The sequence below is a fragment of the Oryctolagus cuniculus genome, chromosome 3, assembly GCF_964237555.1.
Source record: "Oryctolagus cuniculus chromosome 3, mOryCun1.1, whole genome shotgun sequence".
NCBI lineage: Eukaryota > Metazoa > Chordata > Mammalia > Lagomorpha > Leporidae > Oryctolagus > Oryctolagus cuniculus.
The window spans coordinates 62824783-62841071 of record NC_091434.1 but is presented as its reverse complement, the minus strand read 5'-3'; the positions used below and the strand labels follow the sequence as shown (position 1 = coordinate 62841071).

The 16289-nt window shown below is 40.2% G+C and overlaps 1 protein-coding gene across 24 annotated transcripts in view; it reads left to right on the top strand.

The window, feature by feature from the left end:
• Positions 1 to 16289, top strand: part of OSBPL6 (oxysterol binding protein like 6) — a 218780-nt gene that overhangs the window by 94237 nt on the left and 108254 nt on the right. For 16 of the 24 annotated variants that reach the window (XM_070070614.1, XM_070070607.1, XM_070070613.1 and 13 more), the window contains exons 2-3: positions 703 to 786; positions 5370 to 5543. The gene's annotated coding sequence lies outside the window, so the exon portion shown is untranslated. The remainder of the gene's footprint in view (positions 1 to 702; positions 787 to 5369; positions 5544 to 16289) is intronic. The other 8 variants (XM_070070615.1, XM_070070605.1, XM_070070611.1 and 5 more) reach the window with 2 other exon arrangements.

Here is a 16289-nt window from a genome sequence, read left to right as displayed (position 1 = left end):
TAAATTTCTTTGAATATGGAATAGGTTGGTCCCAAGTCTTTCCTATACTCAACCTTTAGCCTTTGGAGAAATAAAGTACTTTCCCTAACCTACAAATCAAGTTGAACTAAGTTGGATACAAACGAAATATCTGGGAACCAGGATAGATCATAGGAACTTAACAGCTGGAGAAAATTGCATTTTGTGTTAGGCCAATTATTTGAGTTTTTCAGCATATTGTCTATATTAGCTTCAGATTCCACATCTGCAGATTCATGCAACCATGGACTGAAAATATTTGTGTAAAAGAATTGTATTCATACTGAATATGTATGACATTTTTGTCATTTACATTAATATCCAGAGATGATTTTAAGAATGCAGGAGGATACGCATAGGTTATGTATATATAATACTATGATGTTTTATATAATGACTTGAGCATCCCCCCCACAATAGTATGATATTCTGAGACCAATTCCCAGCAGATCCGAGGGAGGAGTGTGTCTTATTTTTACCTGGATCATGGTTATGAAAACGTGAATGTGTTTTACTTTCTGCTGATTATTTGGGTAAGACAAGAAATACATGAGACTGTATGGGCTCACGTTTTGTCCTGTTGAGTAGAAGTTCGTCCCTTTTGCCCACTCTGCCTTCAGCTGAGAGGTCCCTTCTGAGCTGCTAATGTGTTCTTCTGCGGGTCTCTTTGGCCTCTTTCTTCAGTTTGCTCTGCTGCTGAACCTGCCTCCCCGAAGCCTGGTCTTATGACTCCATGTTCTGAACTGCACTCCTGGTCCTGCCCAGAAGGTAAGCGCTGTCACACCATCCCAAACTCCTCTCCAGCTTCCTCTCCCACACTTTCCACTTTCTGTATGCTAAGTTCAGAACACCAGAACTTCAGACTACACTTTCCCATCTCTTGATTTTCATGTGCTTTTCTTACTGTTTGAACAGCCCCTTTATTCATGTCTGCTTGTCCATTTCCTGTCTGACTCTACTCATGTTTCAAATACCTCCTCTTTTGAACAACTTCCTTTGATCTACTTCCCTTCCAGCCCACAAACTCCAAGCTAGAATTTCTATGCCATAAATAGCCAGAGTACATTTTCTGCTTTTGTAATTTAAAAAGATTATGCACATACCTATTCCCATTTTCTATGGCAAAACTCTAAGTTCCTTAAGGGAAGGAGCTTGTTTTGTCAGTTGTTACATTTATAGATCTTCTTATGTATCTGGTTTTGATGTTTATATATAAACATCACCCTGCACCCCATGGGAGACCAGGAAAAGCACCTGGCTCCTGGCTCCTGCCATCGGATCAGCGCGGTGCGCCGGCCGCATCGCGCTGGCCGCGGCGGCCATTGGAGGGTGAACCAACGGCAAAGGAAGACCTTTCTCTCTGTCTCTCTCTCTCACTGTCCACTCTGCCTGTCAAAAAAAAATAATAATAAAAAAAAATAAAATAAAAAAATAAAAAATAAAATAAACATCACAGCTGACTTACTGTTGAGTGGATAAATCAACCATTATTTAATGACAGACATGAATATTCTGATATGTTATTTCAGCTGGTGAATTTTAATTTCTAACACATATAGTAATACTAATGAGATTAGATAATTTCATAGGATATGAATCTTGTATAAATGAGCACTTGACCTAGTAAGAAAATACTAACGGCGATTGTTGCTTGCATTTGGAGAGTGAAATAAAAGCTGGGAGAGATCCTTGTATATCTGTCTCTCTCTTTGTTTCTCTGCCTGTCAAAAAATTAATTAATATCACATAAAAAAAGTCCTATACACTTCAGTCATTTAAGATGGCCACAGTAGTTGTTAGGTGATAGTGACTGGGGGCTGTGTTTTTCAGCTTCAGGGAAGTTAACCCAGCACAGCCTATTTCTGTAAAAGTTATCAGGTTGTGGCACTAAAATACATCCTCTAGGGATTTAGATACAGTGTAGAAGTCCTCAGTGTTCTTGGGATTATCACAGAGAAATATCAGTTTCTTGTCTAAACATTTCTGCTAGTGAAAAAAGCAAAACAATGACCTTTTCAACAACTAATGTAGTTAGCTGCAGCAGTAGACAAAGTAAGCAAGACAATGAAGAAAGGTCATGTACTATGTTTTGAGCTACAGTTATATGGAAAAAACAATGTAGGATGCTTAGCCCTAAGTAAAGACCAATCCTCTTTTGTGGAAATGATGGGAAATGAAACCACTGAGCCATGTATGTATAGAAAACAGTCAAAAGGGTCTCGCCTCTTGTTTTCATCATGAAATTCATTTGTCTGTGTAGATTACTTAATTTATGTGCATATTCTTTTAGTCATTCTGGTTGTCTTTACTGTCTTTGCTTTTCTTTGATGTTTTGCCAAGGAATGCAGCTTGATTTATCCTGTCTCCATTTTTCATCATGTCCATGAGCTTATTCACTACATGGGGCAGTCTAGTCCCTGGTGGGCTTGGATAGGAAATGAGAAAAACATGTGGGGAGTGCGCTAGACAAGAATACAATATGTGGTGGGCAGAACTCAGGCCATGGGAGGATTAATCACACGACTTAGAGGAAAAATTCTGCTGCAAAGATAATGGATGATTTGCTTCCTGAATGAGCCATTCAGAAGAACAATGCCAAATCACTAAGTTTTCTGAATGAGATTTTCCCAGTGATTCCTACTTGAGCATTGCTTATTGTGGGAGATTTGTTCAAATCAATCTTTCAAACGCTTCCAACTTCCAACTTTTAATTACTATCATGTTAAGGAGGAGGATATTGGGAGGTGTTTGCTCAGCAGAGGGTATCACTAAATTAGAACATGATTCTTTTTGTCAGTGTGCATTGATTAAAACCAGATATGCTCTAAGAAAGCATCGGTTTTGGCCTTGCTCTGTAAAAGAAGTTCACCACTTCTTCAGAGTGTATTAACACTCTAGGAATTAATCTTCAGTGTGTGTGTTGTCACAAGGAGTAATCAGCTTGAACTTTATAAGCTTCTCACCTTTGGACCTCTGCCCTATGTGGCATTTGTGTGCAAGGTAAAACAAGACCCTGTGCAGTTTCTTAATTTAAAAAGTTGAGTTGCCACTTCTTGAGCTCCGTGGTTCTTAAACAGAACTTAATATACCAGTCACCTGGAAATTTGGAATGTGAGTATGACGTATAAACCTATCTGCCCTGATGAAAATTTTTAAGCTCAGTTAGACATCTATTCCTAATATTCCTGGCCTGAGTAACTATCAGAGATGATGGATTTTGTCTGAACCAGGTAATTGTGTTGGTAATTTTGAAACCAAGGTACTCCGTCCCCCTGAAGATTAAAGAAGGCATTACACTTTATCTTGGCAGTTGTCTTTGTGAAAGTTGTACAGAATGTCCACATGAACATTATTTCCAAAGCAAACCAGAATTCCTATTTCTTGAATTGTGCACACAGTGTAGAAATGTACACTGCTGTGCTCTTAATAGCAAAGTGGACAGTAATAGATTAGTTCTTTGCAAGAGTCTATATAGATAAAATCTTTGTAAATTTGAATTTTTAACCCTCACACCCAGTGTGTGTGGGGAGCTGGGTCTGGCCCTTGCTTCCCAGAGCATAGGCCGCCTGGCAGCTGAGGTAAGAAGCATAAGCACATAAGCTGCAGACTAGAACAGCCTTACATGGCTACAGTTGACCAAAAGTATCAATTGGGAAGGTCAATGAAGAAGTTGGGAGTTGTGGTTTTGAGCTTAATTTGGAAGGATATATTGGCAAAGACTATTAGGAGGAGGGAAGTGAGAGGTGGGAAAATGTTCCTTGGGCTGTGGACTGATTAATGTAGACTGTGAGGACACCCACAGAAGGGAAGTTCTTCAGATATGGGTCGCGAGCTTCGCCCTGCCTTCTCCCTTCCCTCTGCTGCTTCTTAGTGGGTGACACAGAAGGAAGAAGAAACCTTCATCTTACCCCGCTGTCCCCTATTCTCCTTGACCTTCACACTTAACACATTAGGATGCGTAGGAGTTGTGGAGAATAAGACTAGGGCAGAACAATGGGAGTGGGAGCATGCAAAAAGAGCTGCAGGACAGCACCAAGGGCTGTCACCATTCTTTTTCTTCTTTCTTCCTCCTTTTTCAGGGCCCTCTCCTTTTCCAAAGCTTGGCAGAAGCCCTTATAGGAAAGAGCAATGAAGAGGTTGTAAGGGGAGTCTTTGTAGATGACCAGTTAAGCTCTGTGTCCTGTGATTTAGAGAGCATAGATAAGTAGTGTCTGCAGAAAATAAAAAACTGATGCCAAGTATACAGAAATAGACTTGCTAAGCCCTAACCTTAGTTCTTCTGTGTCAGCATCATTACCATCAGTTAAATTTTATTTAGGACCTATAAGATACATTGAATTGTCTTATTACAACACACCAAAAATTAGAAGAGTATTTTTAGTAGCTAGAAGTTATTGATAGCACTTTTTTGTAGGAAGGTGGTTCTTAAAGAACAGTCAGGGCATCGAATGGTGGGTAGACATATATCCCTGGCAGTTTCAGTAAGTCACAGTCTTTCAGGATGTGTGTGTGCATACGCTGGCATGCCTCAGCATGCATTTTCGTTGCCTCTGTAAGCAAGAAGAGAAAAACTAAAATACAGTGAATGAATAGGCTTTTAAAAAAATCAATCCTGAGAAGTTATTTTTAAAGCTATCTTTTGAATACACGAACCTGCTCTAGAGGTTTATGGCTTAACAGGAAAAACTGCTGTTAATGTTTCAGGATCAGAGAGTAATATAGCTTCAGCTTTGGATTACTTGTCAGGTTTTTCTTTTTCCTTAAGGTGAACGTATTTATTTAATCATGGTGTACTATTTCTTTGCTTTCTCAGGAATTATGTCAAGGTGAAAACGGTATTCTTTCTTAGCATACTCAGTTCTATGTGCTAGGGGATTATTCTAGGAGTTTGGCAACAGTTCCACTCTTGTAAGGCAAATTACATACTATTAATTGGTCCTTGTCAGAACTCCAGAAATTGTGCATTTGTGTGCAAGTGTGATGACAGCACTTCACGCTTAGTGTTTTTGAAAACCCTAGTGAGGTTTACATTTCATCAGAGGGCTCTAGAAAAATATACTTTTCTCCTCTTAGGAAATATTTGTTGTGTCAGTTGATGGTTCTCTTACTCCAGACTCTGGGTAAAAGGTGAATTGTAATGTTACTGATTGCTCAGGAGGTCAATGGTTATGTCTTTGGAATTACATAAAGCTGAGCAAAGGAGGGAAAAGGATGAGACAACTTCCTGGATGAGCTTTCTTTTCAAAATGTAAACCAGGAGGACTTTTCTCAGTGGCCCCAGGCAGCTGTGCAGTGAGACTCTCGGAAGTTCTGTGGAAACGTGTTGTGTGACAGTAATCTCTCTTTACCAGGTCCTGCCCCTTGCTGGAAAAACAACAAAAGGACATTAAGGAGCCACCCAGAGAGCCCCAGAAGGGTTGAGACAGCCGGGTCCAGGGAGAAAAGCTGCATCTGAGGCAGCTGAGGATCAACAGCTGTGAGACAGCTTTGACCATAAAACTGACCCAGAAGACTCCGGCTCCCAGGTACAAGCCTAAAGCCAAAAGCAGGGTTAGATTAGGCAGTGCCTAATAATAGCAAAAGATTCTAAGACATAACCACACTACGGGAAGATGTTTCTTTATATATTTTATTTGCATATCATATCTTAAAATAATGCATCATAATCCTCCTTATGTTTAGCCATCCTAGTGAAATGTTGATTTAAGGATAAAAAGTAGAAAAATATGCAAAACTCTTTGTTAATCTTTTATCTGAAAGTTGGCTTCATGTGGAATTAAGACACTACCCTTCTCTTGAGTAAAGAACTTGCAGACCTAAACCTTCAAATGGTCAAAATGCTATCCTTGCTTTCTTTGTATATATACACATATGCACACACTCATGCAGGGTTGTAGAATATATACACTTTTTATAATCTTTCATAGTAAACAGTTGTTTTCTCTTTGCCTGTGAGACTGAAATGGCTAGTACAGTACTAGTCAGTCTTGATATTTATATTGATATTTATATTTATTGTTTTCAGAGCCACATTATAAATTCCATTCTGTACCATAAGCCCAGTGAGATTGGTCTTTGCAATTTACACTCCCTCCTCCTAGCTGTCCAAAGCTGTCTGCTTTTCTCAAGGTGAGTGATCCCGAGGGAAGGAGTCTGTGACGTTAGTGCTCTCGTGGAGATTTTGCACGCTCCCTGCCCTCTAATCAACCTTTCATTTTGCCTGAGCGTGGTGAGTGTGGTGACATCATGGAAATGACCAGTCAGACATGCAATCTGAGGAGCTCTTCGTGAAAGCTGATGTCACTCCCACCCTTTTCTAGAATGGGTCAGTCCCTCTTGATATAGTAGAAGTCAGGACTCAATAACTTAGCATGATCTCTGGTATCTGATATGAGCAGATCTTTATTTATTAATGCATTATTTAGAACTAGATTTTAGAGCAGAGCTTGCAAACTGGTAGTCCAGTTAAGCGTGTAATTTTTTTTTTTTTTTGACAGATACAGTTAGACAGTGAGAGAGAGAGACAGAGAGAAAGGTCTTCCTTCCATTGGTTCACTCCCCAAATGGCTGCCACGGCTGGAACCATGCCGATCTGAAGCCAGGAGCCAGGTGCTTCCTCCTGGTCTCCCACACGGGTGCAGGCGCCCAAGCACTTGGGCCATCCTCCACTGCCCTCCCGGGCCACAGCAGAGAGCTGGACTGGAAGAGGAGCAACCAAGTTGGATATTTAGCCTAGCAATTAGGATACCTGCAACCTATAGCAGAGTATCTAGGTTCAATACCTGGCTCTGGCTCTGGCTCTGGCTCCTGATTCCAGCTTCCTGGAGGATTGGGGAGGCAGCAGTGATGGCTGAAATGTTTGGGTCCCTGCCCGCCCATGTGGGAGACCTGGATTGCATCTGTCCCTAAAGTTGCAGGTGTTTGTTGATTGAACCAGCAGATAGTTACTCTCTCTCACTTACCCTTTTCTCCCTCTCTCCATTCCACCCCCTCCTCTGTCTCACTCACTCACTCTCACACACACACACACCTTTAAAATAAATTTTAATAAATTAAAAATTAATTGCTGACATTTGAAACTTCATATTAAAAAAAAATCAGATACCTATCTTCCCTTGACAGATTAAAGGTCTGGTTTTATTACTCTCCCAAGGACTACAGTTTTCTGATCTTTACTTCTATATTACTTGGTTATGGGATCTGCCTGGCATCTGTAGGCTGTTGAGTTTAAGAGATCTACTTTAAGCATCAATGCAGTGACTTGCATGTACTTCAGCATAACACTGTGATTATTCTCCACTATTGTTTTAGCATTTCCTGTTCTATGTGAAATATATGAGCTTTGATAATAATGACTTTCTGCATTACATTAACACTTGCCAAGCTTGCCTGTGTCCATTGGTCTTAGGAGATCCGGGTTACACAGTGATGTAGTCTGAATGTGTTTCTCTGCACACTGAGGCTGTCATCACGGAGTCTGGAATTTCATGGCCTACGCATTCCCTTGCCTCATTTGACACTTTTGGTCCCAGGGAGGTAAAAGTGATGCATTGAGTGGGCTTTTTTATGAGTAACACCTGGAGGATTTAGAATCTCTTTTCTAGTCTGTCACTCATTCTGTACACCAGGCTGATCCAATGAGCAATATATGATGCCCTCACCTCAACATATGTGTGAACTTTTGGCATTGAGGAATCCCACCGTCAGAACCAGGGGTGCCTGCAGGCCCAGTGGTTTGTACTCACAGAACCTCTCTTCCCCATTGCTGATCTCTGTGTGTTGTTGTGAAATGAGATCCACTCAGTAATGTTCCTGTTAACTGGATATTGAATCAAACTTTTTACAGTTGATTTATTTATTTTCATTTTATTTGAAAGCCAAAGTAGACACAGATTTTCTATCTGTTGGTTTACCCCCAAATACCCACAGTGTCATGGATGCCCATGTAGGTGGCAGAAACCCAAGTACTTGGGCCATCAACTGCTGCCTCTCAGGATGCACATTAGTAGGAAGCTGGAGCCAGGACTTGAACTAGGAATTCTGTATGGAATACAGGCATCCAAAGTGGCATGCACCCAATGACTGCTCTTTTAGTTGAATTTTTATATGGTAATTAAGTACATTAACCATGGAAGCATTTCAAATCATGGCATCCTTCTGGGAATATAGGACTTCTCTATTTGCATTAGCTAACCTCAAATGCAGGGAAACTGACTTGCTCCCAAAATAATTGTTCTTTATTTTTAATATAAAAAAGTCTCCTTAAAGTTTTAACATACAAATTTTAAAAGTTTCCTTATAACCCATTTAGATGCCAGATGGTAGTGCCTTTTACTTAAATAGATTTCAGGTTTTAAGGTGTCCATTTTTAAATGTTGAAGCAAACAGGACAGAAGGCTGCATTGGATTTTTATGTTGGGTAGGTCAGTGTCCTTCTGCCTGCATTACTGTCTCCTATCTCATGGAATATCTTGGGTCAGTGTTTCCTAGGATCTCTTGACCACTTGCCAAAATGAAATGTGCATGAATCTCTTTGACTATCAAGTTTAAGTTCATGGAAATAAGTTACCTGCAAATTTCTTTCCTCATATTTGCTGAGTTGTATTGACTGTATGAGAAAGAAATTAAACTCTTTTTTGAAAAGGGAAATTCAGGTAATTGATATCTCATATTCTCATTAAATTTGTTTATTTTTATTCTTCTGACATACAAATTAAAATTTATATACACGTGTGCTCAAAAATGCTTTCTGAAAGCCTCCTTGTGTCTTCTTCTTGGAGCTCTGGTATCAACTCTACATTCCATTTCACTGAATTCTCTGAGGAAATGACAACCAAGACTGAAAAAGTGGAAAATATGCAGGGAAGGCTTAGAGATGTTACTGACATAGAGCTGATTGAAAGGCAGTTTTTAAAAAGAGTAAACAAAACACCAAATATAACATGGTTAGGCAAAAACTGGAGGAGAAATAATATTGCACCCTAACATGGTAAGAAGGCTGACGTTTGCTCCTTTTTATCTGTTTTGATGGCCATTCCCCCTCAAGTAGTGGAAATGCAGACAATATCAAGTGAGAATTGTTGCTACTGACACCATTTTCCTGGCCCTCTTTCTTCCTATCCTTGTATTCCCTTAGGTTGAAAAGAGCCTCTTCTGTCCAGGTGGCACCAAATTCTGAAAAGCAAGTTCCTGGGAGAGGTGGCAGGCCAGAAATCAGCTCTTCTCTGCAGGGTACAAGAGTGAAAAGACCTCAAAATTTGCTTCTCTCTTGGTTTAGAACTTGGCCTAGCAATTAAGATGTCCACAGCCGGTATCAGAGTGCCTGGGTTTGAGTCAGTCCCAGTTTCGTTCCAGCTTCTACCAGTGCAGACCCTGGGCGGCAGCAGTGATGACTCCAGTAGTTGCCAACCACTTTGAGACACAGATTCCATCTCCTAGTTTCAACCTGGTCCACCCTGGCTGTTTGGGGCATTGGGGGAGTGAACCAGCAAATGGGAGACGTCTGTTTCTTTCTGTCTCTCCTTTCTTTCTGCCTCTCTCTCGCTTGCTCTCTCTCTCGCTTGCTCCCTGTGCGTGTGCGTGTGCGTGTGTGTGTGAGAGAATCTCAAAAAATAAAATCCTTTTCTCTCAGTTAAAAAAAAACAGGTGGCAAAGGGGAAGGGCAGTGTTGTGCTGCAGTGGGTTAAGCCACCACTTGGAATGCCCACATCCCATATCAGACTTGCAATCCAGCTTCCTGTTGATGCATTCTAGGATGCAGCAGAAGATGGCGCAAGTGCTTCAGCCCCTGTAACCCATGTGGGAGAGCAGGACAGAGCTCCAGACTCTTGACTTTGACCCACCTCTGGTTTTTGTGGGCATTTGGGAAGTCAGTCATGGGTGGAAGATTTTCTCTCTCCCTCTCTCTCTCGCCCTAGCTCTCTCACTGTCTTCCTCTACCTTTCAAGTAGATGGACAATAAACAGCTTTTTAGAAGAGAAAAGGATGGGAACAAGGGATGAAGACAGAAACTGTGCAGAGAGGAGGTCTGTGCTCCAAGCCAGCTCTTCCATTCAGTGTTGTCTTTCCCAACCTCATAGAGGATGTTTTAGAAAAATTAGTCACCAAATGTCTGAAAGATTTAGGTCAACTTTGGCAAAAGAATTCTACATTAAATACATATCCAGTAAAAGTAGACATGTAGAAGTAACTAGTAAAACAAAAAACGGGTGCAGATTGTCAATGTTGAAGGTTTCAGGTGTAAATAGTAGGGTAAAGGGAAGTTTGGATTGGTTTCTGAAGCTATTTCTCTTTTGTTGTTTTTTTCCTATTTTTAAAAATACATTTTATTTAGAAAAATTTTGAACTTGTGCAAAAGAAAATAATTTGGTGCATTCCCATAGGTACACACCAAGATTTGTCCACCCCTTCCATTTTATCCTGAAGTTACTAGAAGTAGACATCCTATCGTGTGTAGCTCTGCATTCTTCAGTTTGTACTCTTAATGTGCATGCTTTTCTATAAACATAATGTCATGTTTCACGCTCAACAATAGGAAAACTCATTCCTTGGTTTCATCTACTCATTCTACGTTTGAATTTCCCTAATTGCTTCTAAGTTACCTTTTTATAGTTGGCTTATTTGTATTGCAGCCAAAGAAATGCATACAGTTCATTTAGTTATTGAATTTCTTAAGTCCCTTATCTGGAACATTCCCCTTATTTTTTCAAATTCACTTGTTGAAAGAACTGAGCTACTTAGGCAATAGAACATTCTACGTGCTGGGTTTGGATGCTTGTCATTAGTTAACATTTTCTCTGTCACCCAAATTTACCACAACTTGGAAGTTATGTCTGAAGGCTTTGATTGGATTCAAATTAAACTTTTTTGGCAAGAATTCTGCTTCCTTGGTGCTGCAGGCTTCGTGTAGTATCACCTCAGGAGGTGCATATGGTCTGGTCCACCCACTTTAGCAGTGCTACTGTTGAGCAGTAGCTTCAGGCAGCGACAACGGGATCTTCCCATTGTAAAGTTCTCCCTGATGGCTTCATCTCCTCTCCCCTGTCATTCCATCTACGTTCATTAGCTAGAATTCTTTTACAAAGTCCTTCCCTCACCCACTACGATGAGTATTTGGAGGACCCTGATATACAGTTCATACAGGAAAGGCAGGGTAAGTGTTTAATATTTCCCTTTCACAATGTCAGGATTGGTGCTTCAGTTTCTTCAAAAGCTGATAAGTGCTGTTACTTTGATTTTGGAGGGGTGGGGTGGGGGGCACAGCTCCCTTTATTCATTAGCATCATTGTAAGTTCTTAGATTTTTAAAATATTCATCATGTTTTAATTGATTGGTGAGTTTTTTATAGTTTTTGTTTTTTCATGCTCAAATAAAACCACCTTTGTTCATTGGGAACCCCTTCATTTCGGCTCCTGTGAATACATGTAGACAAGAGAACCTGTCGCCTGAATTATAATGAACTTGCACATGCTGAATACATCCAAGCTAGCAGCACCCACTTCAAGATACAAAATGGCCCAGGAGCACCTCTGTCTTGTTCATTTTTTTTATCCTGTTTTTTGATATAACAGATTGTCCCAGCCTATATTAGGAAATGAAATGTACAAACTACTGTCTGTACATTCTGGGTGCTTGTTCCATGGGTTGTCACTGTTCCCAGGCCTCTTTGGGGGACAGGGTAGGAAATATATCTATATATTTTTTAAATGGATAAGTTCATACTGATTTTCCCAAATAATTTTATGGAGCTTTAATATAGTTTGACTTGATATTTGCATTGCTTTTCTCTTATACTGAAATTTTTGGCTCAAAATTACATTATTAATGTATTTACTTTATCCTTTAAATACATGAAATAGCTTCAAATTCATAATCTATCTTACATCTATTATTCCATTTTATATAGAGAAAATCTTATGTGGTAAACTGTTAACTACAAAATTTAAAATAATTTTTTAAAATTTATATAAGGTGAGCAAATTTTTTAAATTTTATTTAATAAATATAAATTTCCAAAGTACAACTTTTGTATTATAGCAGCTTTTCCCCCCCATAACCACCCTCCCACCCACAACCACCCCATCTCCCACTCCCTGTCCCATCCCATTCTTAATCAAGATTCATTTTCAATTATCTTTATATACACAAGATCAATTTAGTATATACTAAGTAAAGAGTTCAACAGTTTGCACCCACACAGAAACACAAAGTATAAAGCACTGTTTGAGTACTAGTTATACCGTTAATTCACATAGTACAACACATTAAGGACAGAGACCCTACATGGGGAATAAGAGCTTGGTGACTCCTGTTGTTGATTTAACAATTGACACTCTTATTTATGACGTCAGTAATCACCGAGGCTCTTGTCATGAGCTGCCAAGGCTATGGAAGCCTCTTGAGTTCGCCAACTCTGATCTTATTTAGACAAGGCCATAGCCCAAGTGGAAGTTCTTTCTTCCCTTCAGAGAAAGATACCTCCTTCTTTGATGGCCTGTTCTTTCTGCTGGGATCTCACTCACACAGATCTTTCATTTAGGTCATTTTTTTCTTTTTGTTGCCAGAGTGTCTTGGCTTTCCATGCCTGAGAAACTCTCATGGGCTTTTTAGCCAGATCCAAATGCCTTAAGGGCTGATTCTGAGGCCAGAGTGCTGTTTAGGACATCTGCCATTCTATGACTCTGCTATGTATCCTGCTTCCCATGTTGGATCGTTCTCTCCTTTTTAATTCTGTCAGTTAATATTAGCAGACACTAATCTTCTTTATGTAATCCCTTTGACACTTAATGCTATCATTATGATCAATTATGAACTGAAATTGATCACTTGGACTAGTGAGATGGCATTGGTACATGCCACTTTGATGGGATTGAATTGGAATCCTCTGGCATGTTTCTAACTCTACCGTTTGGGGCAAGTCCGATTAAGCATGTCCCAAGTTGTACATCTCCACCCTCTCTTATTCCCACTCTTATATTTAACAGAGATCACTTTTCAGTTATATTTAAACACCTAAGAATAATTGTGTGTTAATTAAAGAGTTTAACCAATGGTATTAAGTAGAACAAAAAAATACAAAAAGGAATAAAGTAGTAAGTTGTTCCTTGACAGTCAGGACAAGGGCTGATCAAGTCATTGTTTCTCATAGTGTCGATTAAGGTAAGCAAATTTCATATATTTCATATACATAGATTTAGGAGCGTAGTGATACTTTCCACTCTGCCCTCCCTCTCACCCATTCTCCTGCCCTTCTCCTCCTTCCTTTCTTGTTTTTTCTTTTAATTTTTACAATATAATACTTTCATGGTTTTTTTTATAATCATAAGCTTAACCTTCTACTAAGTAAAGAATGCATCAAATAGAAGAAACCATACTGTTCCTCAACAGTAGAGACAGGGCTGTCTGTAAATGATAATCAAAATAATAATAATGATAATCAAAATAATCTAAATGTCGGTTTTTCTCATATATATATATATATATTTTTTTTTGACAGGCAGAGTGGACAGTGAGAGAGAGAGACAGAGAGAAAGGTCTTCCTTTGCCGTTGGTTCACCCTCCAATGGCCGCCGCGGCCGGCGCGCTGCAGCCAGTGCACCGCGCTGATCCGATGGCAGGAGCCAGGAGCCAGGTGCTTTTCCTGGTCTCCCATGGGGTGCAGGGCCCAAGCACTTGGGTCATCCTCCACTGCACTCCGTGGCCACAGCAGAGAGCTGGCCTGGAAGAGGGGCAACTGGGACAGAATCCGGCGCCCCAACTGGGACTAGAACCTGGTGTGCCGGCGCCGCTAGGCGGAGGATTAGCCTAGTGAACCGCGGCGCCGGCCCTCATATATATTACATATTATTGTTCTCAATAGTTACCATAAATCAGGGAAAACATATGATCTTTGTCTTTTTGGGGACTGACTTATTTCACTAAGAATAATGATTTCTGGTTGCATCCATTTTGTTGCAAAGATAGGATTTCATTCTTTTTTACTGTGGAGTAGTGTTCCATAGTGTATGTATACCACTTTTTCTTTATCCAGTCATCAGCTGATAGACATTTGGGTTGATTCCATATCTTAACTATTGTGAATTAAGTTGCAATAAACATATGCTGATTTCATTTTCCTTGAGTAAATTCCCAGGAGTGGAATGGCTGGGTCATATGGTAGACCTATTTTCAGATTTCTGGGGAATTTCCATAATGAGAAGGTTCTGAGGAGTCTTCTACAATGGCTGTACTAGTTTGCATTCCCACCAACAGTGTATAGGGTACCTTTTTCTTCACATCCTCATCAGCATTTATGGTTTTTTGAATTCTGTATGAAAGCCATTCTAACTGGGGTAAGGTACAACCTCATTGTGGTTTTGATTTGCATTTCCCTAATGGCTAGTGATCCTGAGCATTTTTTTATCTGTTATAACTACAAGTTCTTTTTATATTTTGTTATTATTTTTGGTCTTTCAAAATTTATGCATGAAATGAGAAAGTGAACTTTTCCCTCAAGTCCAGTTTCAGTGTTAATATTGATATGTTTCTTGGCCATGAGATTCAGTCTATTAAATCTTTCCCTCACCAGATAATTTGACTTTTTTGCAATTCATTTTACATCATGAGCAGGAGGTGTTGCAGGGGCGACAGCGAGATTATTGTGCTCTGTATGATGGATCCGTTTGTGCCAGAGTGAATGTATTTATCAGTGTCCACCTTTCATCACAGACAGGGCAAGGCCAGAGAGAGAAGAAAGGCCAGTGATCTAAATGAAACAAAGATCCTGAAGGTGCCCTGGTGTTTTCAGCTTCTTTTCATTTGATAAATGGGTAGTTCACAGCTTAGTTTACAGTAGTTTTCTTTTTCTTTGGTTAAGTGATGAAGTGTTTTCATTTCATGCCACATTTTGTATTATTTAACCTTGAAGACCATAAATAGTCATAGAAAATATGGGAACAGGTAGACTGCCCCCCACCTTCCTTCCATTCTCCCTGGATTCTGAATCCAGAGGTAGGCAGTGGGAGGGAAGAAGGAGTACCGCATCACTCCCTCTTTCTTCTTTTAAACTTTGACCCTACCTTCTCAACGTGTCCTGTTCCCAAACCACCATAAGAGGAATCCTGTAGTTTTAAGTTTTCCAAGTATGTTTTTTTAAATAAATATTTTTTAAGATTTATTTATTTGAAAGTTACAGAGACAGGTAGAGACAGAGACAGAGAGAGACAGACACACACAGAGAGAGAGAGAGAGAGAGAGAGAGAGAGAATATGAATGAATGAGAGAATATCCCATCTGCTGATTAACTCCCTAAATGGCCACAACAGCCAGAACTGAGCTGTTCCAAAGCCAGAAGCCAGGAGCTTCCTCTGGGTCTCCCACCTGGGTGCAGGGGCCCAAAGGGGTTTGGGCCATCCTCCACTGCTTTCCCAGGCACATTAGCAGTGAGCTGGATTGGAAGTAGAACAGCCAGGACTCGTACTGATGCCCATATAGGATGCTGGCACTGCAGGCTGGGGCTTTAACCCACTGTGCCACAGCACTGGCCCCAAATATGTTTTTACACATGGAAGAATGATTCATATTTTAATAATCTTTGAGTGTGATTTGAAATTTTCCTTTTTTTTTTTTTTTGACTTTGCACATCAGCTGCATCATGCCAGGAAGTGCTGTTGCAGTGAGCCAACAACACTGATCCACTTTGAAAGATTTGGCTTTCCAAGCAACAGCTCCTAACTTTATCCCTGTAAGAAGTGACAGCAAAGATGATGGACTGACACAGACTGGCAGTCATCCAAGTAGATGTGCCTTTTATCATGTGTCTCGCAGCAGCTCTGCTCTACCGAAGTGTTGTCTGTTTCACGTGGGCATTCATTTGTCCGTCAATGTCTACTGGGTGTCTGCTCAGTGCCTGCCAGGCATTGTTCTGGGTGCTGATGTCCTGGCAAGACAAATTCAGAAGGAGACAGTGAGGTTTCTGAGGATGCACAGTAAGCCGCCACAGATAACGTAGCTACTGAGTGAGAGAAGTGCTGTAAAGGCAATGAAAATATTGTGCTGGGAAGTGATGCGGGATGTTCCTGTGCTGAGCCGACACTTGACCTGGACACTGAAGGGTGATTTTCTGACTGTATTTTCAGTTTTAGATTACTGAATTTGAAAGTCCTACAAAGTTTATTCAAACAATAACTACATATTTGGCATTTGACTTTATTTCCACCTATCTTTTTTTTTTTTCAGTTGCCTCTATTACTAGTTAAACTTTAAGATTAAAATCTCTAGTTGAGGCTAGCGCC